Here is a 7,521-nt window from a genome sequence, read left to right as displayed (position 1 = left end):
ATGTCATAATAGTGTCAGCCCTAGTGTGTGTGTGTGTGTGTGTGTGTGTGTGTGTGTGTGTGTGTGTGTGTGTGTGTGTGTGTGTGTGTGTGTGTGTGTGTGTGTGTGTGTGTGTGTGTGTGTGTGTGTGTGTGTGCGCGTGTGTGCGTGTGCGTGTGTGTGTGCGTGCGTGCGCGTGCACGACACGTGCACTGCAGTCCATGCGTGCTGGGGTCTGTCTAATGTTTGAGAGGATGCATCTTAATGCCAGTAGTCATCAGGATTACCTTCCATCACAGATCAGCCACTCTGCAGGCTTTAGCTTTCCCTTTCTCTCTCTCTCTCTCTCTCTCTCTCTCTCTCTCTCTCTCTCTCTCTCTCTCTCTCTCTCTCTCTCTCTGTCTCAGTTCAATTAAACACACACACATGTGGGCAAGAGAATCTTGGTATCATGCTTTTGAAGCAAATAGCAACACCCTTTCAAGGTTTTGCAGCCAGTAGTACTTAGGGATGGGTATCGCCTGCAATACTTTTAATGGTATCGATCGCATGACGTCGATACTATCGGGTATCGGTTCACGTAAAAACGAACGATACCTCGTTTCGATACTCTGGAACGCACCCCTGGCCGGTCGCATCTGTAACAGTTGGGCTACTGAGAGTTTAATGACTGCTTTAGGCTACACTCGTTAATGTGGAAAATAGCCGACAATAGCCTATTTATTATTATGATGATTATCCAACGTCTATACTCTCCGCCACACTGTGTGATCATCAATCATCATCATCACCTCTGCTCTACCGCAGCAGCGAGTCACCACTGTGTTGAAGTTAAACTTAAATAAAAAGTATCGAAAATGGTATTGAAAAGGGTATCATATCGATTCCCAGGTATCGAAAAAGGTATCGTATCGATTCAAAGGTGAACGATACCCATCCCTAGTAGTTCTGTCAGAGCTCTATGTCAGAGGTCAACCCTGTGCTGTTCTCCCCCCTCCCCTTTTTAATGTGAGAGCTGGCGAGAACTCCTGGGAGCTCAGATTAAGCCGTACAGACAGTGTCAGAGAAGACACTCAGCAGTCCATAAGGTGCTCGCATTCCTTATCCTGTCACAACAACAGCTCACTCACTGCTGTGTTTGCACACTGTTGTTCTGTACTTGACCCAGTAGCTCCATATTATAGACCCTCACCCTCCACTGTTAGCTTCTAGATGAGGTGCTATAGAACAGCGAATTCATGACGTGATTCGCTCATCCCCCGGTTCCACGGAAGTAATTCTCTATGGAGAATAACATTGAGTCACCTTAAATTGTCTCATATAAGCATTGCGGTCCAAAAAGAAACAAACAGTATTTGCGATATTGTTGGCGAGGTGGCTCTGTATGGTTTATGATAGTCAGTCACTCATATTTGATAAAGCCTGTTTCCAGCAAAAATTTAACTAATTCGGCGACAGTAACATTAGCGTTTTCTCATCATCAGTTGATTCTTCATATCCATATGAGTCAAACCACTGAGATAATTTGTTTATAATTGGAACACAGTTCTTATATGACGTGATATGAAAAAGGTCAATGGGAATTCAGAATGGAACCAGGTAGGATGTGTAAATTACGTCACACTTCACTACTCTATCCACAACTTTCCAACATCCCATCATGCATTGCGCAGAAGTTGCACGGAGCTTCCGGCGCCACAGCTGAGTGTGATCTACAAGCTCACAACGGTTGCGGCGCGACGTGAGCTTGTATGTCTGCTGTTAACGGGAAGTGTGGTGCAAAACATTCTCCAGTAAATTCCCACAGAAAGAGGTGGATACAGTAGTCCTCTATACCGGCTGGGGTAGAATTCGGCTGTGTAGATCAGGGGTTTTCAAACTTTTTTGACTCAGGGCACCCATGTAAATAACATTTTTCTCCACGGCACAACGATATGGAAGTTCTTTGGTCAATTGAGGGTGGTTGTAATCAGTTGGAAGAGTATGTGTGACTGATGTCTTTGTACAATGGGCAGGTAGTTAAAAAGAGAAGTCTAGCTCAATTTTTACCACTACCACTTTATTTTTTCTCCCCTCTCTCTCTCTCTCTCTCTCTCTCTCTCTCTCTCTCTCTCTCTCTCTCTCTCTCCACCCTCTCTTAGTTATTATTGTTTTAATCATTAAAGAGGTGGTGCCATAGTTTTGTACTTTTTTTTCTGTTTTGTATTTGTCTATGGAGTTAACGTTACTCTAATGGTGGGGTTATAATGTGCAAATTTGCCTTCCCTGTGTATTTTTGGTTTCTTCCTGAAAGCTGCTGAAAGCCTCCGAGTCAAATAAACAATTGAAAAACACAGATTTAATAATGACATCATGAAAGCACCCCCTCCCCTTTACCATACACCCAACACTGTGGGTGTGGCTATAACTTCAGCTGGGTCAACACCCACCTGACAACCAGGCATACTTAATGAATGAACTGGTGGGTGTGGCCACATAAAAACATAATTGTAACACTTTCTGTAGGCCTACACTTTTTTTTGGAACAAATCTTCCTCCTAGTATAATCATAATACCTGATCATGTTTTAGGGCAAGAAACAATCCTGTGTATCAGGGACGTGCTGGCCATTGGGAAAAGCGGGACAACTCCCGAACGGCCGGTTCATTCCCGGCCGGTCCAGGCCGGCCATTAGGAAAAGAATAAACTGTTTGCACAAAAGTAAAAATTAAACTGTTTGCACAAAAGTAGTGAAAACAGCAGATCTACAAGCACACAACGCCTCGCGGTGCGAGGCGTTGTGTGCTTGTAGATTGGCTGTTTTCACTCGTTTAAATCATTTTTAAAATGATGAATACAAAACAAACGGTTTTGGACCTAAGGTTTCCAGGGACGAAATATAACTCATGAAATTGGCCCACTGGCTTGTCACTTGTCATGATCTGAAATGGCAAATCTTGGAGTAGCAGCAGTGCTACAGAGAGAGATCTCTCTCTATAGCGCGCAATGAGGGCCTCTACAACTCTTTTTCCCGGGCTGAATCAGGGGCCCAGCATGTCCCTGCTGTGTATGACTGGGTGCTTCAGGATTGAGGCCAGCAGTAAGGTGCTGTCCAGCTCTCTGGGTCTGCATGGGTGGCTCCCAGCTTATCCCCACATAAGCTCCTAATGGGATCATCCTATAGTTCCTCCTCCAGGCTGGCTGGGCTGCACCGACCACAGGTTGTATCCTCCTCACATCACACTGCCCAGCATGGAACCACATGGACCTGCTCAACTGCTGACCTGTTTTCCTTTAGAGGCATAAGAGTGTAACTGTGCCTGTTTGTTTTGGGTAGACCCAAAAACCACACACACTGCTATGCCCTATAGAGCAGTGGTTCTCAACCTTTTCGGGCCGTGACCCCCAAAATAATCATATTTGAACTGGAGACCCCCCACCCTGACAAGCACTAAGAGTTGAGGCATTACAATTTGTATAACACGGTTCTATTGTGAAAATAGCAGATCTACATGATCGTTGCGAGGCGTTGTGAGCATCAGCATGTAGATCGGCTATTTTCACAATGTCTGCCTCTAACGTTTGACAATTTCACCAATGTTTAATTTATAATTTTAGAGGTATAAAACGTCCTTAAATTGTCACTTTAGAAATGTGCAGATACCCTCTATACACTGAAACTTTATGTTTGTTTGTTCACTGTTGAGTGAGAAAATAAATGTTGCACATTAAGCTGGGGATCATCTGAGGACCCCCTAAAATAATTTGGGGACCCCCCTGGGGGTCCCGACCCACAGGTTGAGAACCACTGCTATAGAGAGACGTGATTGGTGAACAAAAGAAAAGAAAACAGGGCAAAGTTACATGTCTTTAAAGCAGGGTTTCTCATGGGGTGTCATTTGGGTTTCCCCCAACCTTCAGATTTAACCTAAATATTCAGGATCTTACATATTTCATCCACCCATTTTGCAGATTAATCAGATTTTTACACTTGGACACTTAGACACTTGTTTTAAAACTGGCCTCCAAATTTTGAGGAAGTCATTACGGGCCAAACGTTTTATATCTTATTAGGGGTCTCATTGGATGCAATCGCCATAGTGTTCATATTTAACCTCAGTTTCACTTCTTTTATGCATATTCTCACCAACAACACTGAGTGCATCTCAATCCATGCCCGTGCCCATCCATCTTCATGTGACACAAGTGTTCTTGTTTGCAACCAAACGTTTACTAACCACTTTTCAGCTCCCATCCCTATTTTGCCCTCTAATGCTCCTGCGCCCCTCCCCTATTTATTTTCTGAAATGACGAATGTATCTGTTTCTGTTTTAGAAACAGATGCAGGTGCAGCAATAGAACATCAGCAGCAACAGAACATAGTCCTGTGGCTGCATATAATCTCACGTGCCGGTGAGACATCTTTATCTTTGTATAATTGATCCTCACTAATGCTTATTAGAAGATTGTAGAATTTCTGTCTACTCACTCTTTGTCTGCAGCAGAGGGTGATGGACAGTTCACAGATCTGCCTGACAACAATGGCATAGATTTAAAGAATAGCTGATGTAGGGGTGAAAGTGGTTCAAACTGGTTTAACGTGGTTAAAATAATTTGATATGTCAACTAATTTAGCTGGGGACCCCCTTTACATAAAATGTAAAGCTGACCAATGTAAATGGTCTGTGCTTACAATAGGTATTAAGCCTCTATCAGAGTCCAAGGTGAAGAGCTATCCACCGCAAATTTTAGGTGGAAAGCTTTCCACCTCTAGGCAGAAAATAAGTGAAGGCCATCATAGTCCGTCACGGTGAAGTCCTATTCACCGTGACTGCCTGGTCTAGATCGACCAATCAGTGAACGGGGTGAAGAGCCTATCTGTCTGATAGTAAAAACAGAGAGATGGGTCGGGACTCGCGGTGGAAAGCTCTTCACCGCGAGGAATGACGTAACGTTGTAGTTTTATGACTCAAAAAGACTACACCACGGTGGATAGCTCTTCACCGCGGTACCGACTCTGATAGGGGCTTTAGAGACCTAGAGAGTGTTCATCCTGTTTGTGAGTTGGAGCTATGATGAGTCTGATGACGGATGACTGGCCAGCTGGCGGCTCTGAGAAGCAAACATGTCATCTCTAAAGCTACATGTTGTGTTGTTGTTGTTGTGATTCACACTGAGCGGGAATCGAACCCCAGTCTCCCATTCGACTACGCACAATCCACTGTGCCAATAGAGCAGTGGTGCTCAAAACATTTTTGTCTCAGGTCCCCCCTGTAAATAACGTTTTCATCCATGGCACCCCTGAATTACATTACAGTAACTTACATTTATGTCAAATATGTAAATCCTTACACCTAAGATACAGTACAGAGGAAAACTTGTGACATTCTGTTTATATATCTGTTTCTGTTATGATGATGATTTGGCGTTTAACCACTTAAACAAGGGCATCCCTATTCTGGGGGGAACGTTCACCAAAAATAGCAGATCTACAAGCTCACATTGCGACGCATTGAGCTTGTAGATTGGCAGAGACTTGGTGTACTATAGGCTGAAAAAGATCACACCAGGGGCGTCAATTGGGGGGGGGGGGGGGGGGGAGATAAAAGTTAGTTCTAAATATGAATCCATGAATGTCTCTTTGTCTATCTGTGCTGGTTATTATGTTGGTAAATTACAGTAAAATAACTACAAATGCAAAATTTAACAAAATGGTCACTTTAACAAGGTATATATATTATATGCACTTCTTAAAATAAATGTACATGCCTGTTGATAAGGTATGGCAACATGACTGGTGTCTGGCGCGCGTGCAAGACACCAGTCATGTTGCCATACCTTAGCTTTTTCTGAACTGACGCCACTGGATCACACCTGGTACAGTGCAACTCTGGTCCATTTTACTATAGTCGGGGGTCCACAAGCCCAAAAGCTCAAGGAATAGGGTTGAACCTGTGATGTTCTGCCGCACTTTTTATTTCTGTTTTATCTATTAGTTTGGTCATTAAGGTCCACAGAATCAGAGGCCTGCTCTGCCGGAAACGTCGCGAAAAAAAGTTATGGCCATTTGTATATTCACTGTCCCATTGACTCCACTAGAAATATTCAAAAATTCAAAAAAAAATCTGCTTTAAGTAGCATGTGAGGGGTCAAACTACGGGTTCTTCATCATTCTGAATCCATTGCAAGCATTTGTTTTGCATGAAAAACATTCCTTGGGCAAAATATTGGCCCGTAAAAGCTGTGAAAAGTGATGAGTCATCACTTTTTTTCCCCACTTTTCACAGTTTTTGCGGGCCAATATTTTGCCCAAGGAATGTTTTTCATGCAAAACAAATGCTTGCAATCTATTCAGAATGATGAAGAACCCCTAGTTTGACCCCTCACATGCTACTTAAAGCAGATTTTTTCAGTTTTGAATATTTCTAGTGGAGTCAATGGGACAGTGAATATACAAATGGGCATAACCTTTTTTTCGCGATATTTCTGGCAGAGCAGGCCTCTCATTCTGTGGACCTTAATGACCAAACTAATAGATAAAACAGAAATAAAAAGTGCGGCAGAACATCACAGGTCCTCTCCCATTTTGATGACTGGATCCCCGGCTACTAAGTATAAGTGCTTAAACTGAAGAGATATTGATAAATTCCAAATATTATCAAAGTATTCTGGCAGCAACCCTGGACTTGCCTCACGGCGCCCACTTTGAGAAACCCTGCAATAGAGCTACTGTATAAGCTCAAATGAGCTGTTGTGGGCTTGTGGCAGGGGTCTTGTCTGGGGCACTATATCCACTGTCTCGTCCGAGACAGTTTGCCCTCCTGGCCCCCAAGTTGTGGAATAAACTCCCTGTCGCACTTAGAACAACGCACTCACTCGCTATTTCGCCGTGGACTGAAGACCCACCTTTTCAGACTCCACCTAAACCCTTAGCACTACTACTGGAAAAATCAATGACCATACATGAAGCTAGTTAGCATTTGTTTTTAGGTTTTTTAGAAACCTTTTTTCTTTACGGATTACCTGTATATTGTTTTTTCTAGATATATATTCATTTGCATTTGTTATATTGCTGCTGATGTACTGACATATTATCTTGTTTATTATTGTGATGTTGTATCTGCTTATTGTAAGTCGCTTTGGATTAAAAGCGTCTGCTAAATGCCTAAACTGTAAACTGTAAACTGTAAACTGTAACTGTAACGTAATTTCATTATGAAATCCAGCTTTTTACGTTTTAGCTCCACCTCTGTTGCACACGTGTTGGACAATGCTGCAGTAACATGCCAAAGCAGTATAGGCACATCAGGTGGCTTTCAAGCTTCTTGTGCCCAATGAACAGCGAAAGGGCAATCTCAATTTATATATAAGGTATATACGGATAGGCTACACCGTGGGATTCTGAGACCTCATTATGCAGAGAAGGAAGTCAAAAGAGCAAACGTCAAGCCACCTGGACACAGGTTTTAAAGGGCTAAACCACTTGAACTCTAGCCGCTAGCGTCTTGGTTTTAATCCCAAGACAGTCCAGCTGTGCCTTGTTTCTCGTCATGGCACGCCTGC

Source organism: Nannobrachium achirus (assembly GCF_963921795.1).
Source record: "Nannobrachium achirus genome assembly, chromosome: 11".
NCBI lineage: Eukaryota > Metazoa > Chordata > Actinopteri > Myctophiformes > Myctophidae > Nannobrachium > Nannobrachium achirus.
Note: the sequence above shows the minus strand (reverse complement) of the source record.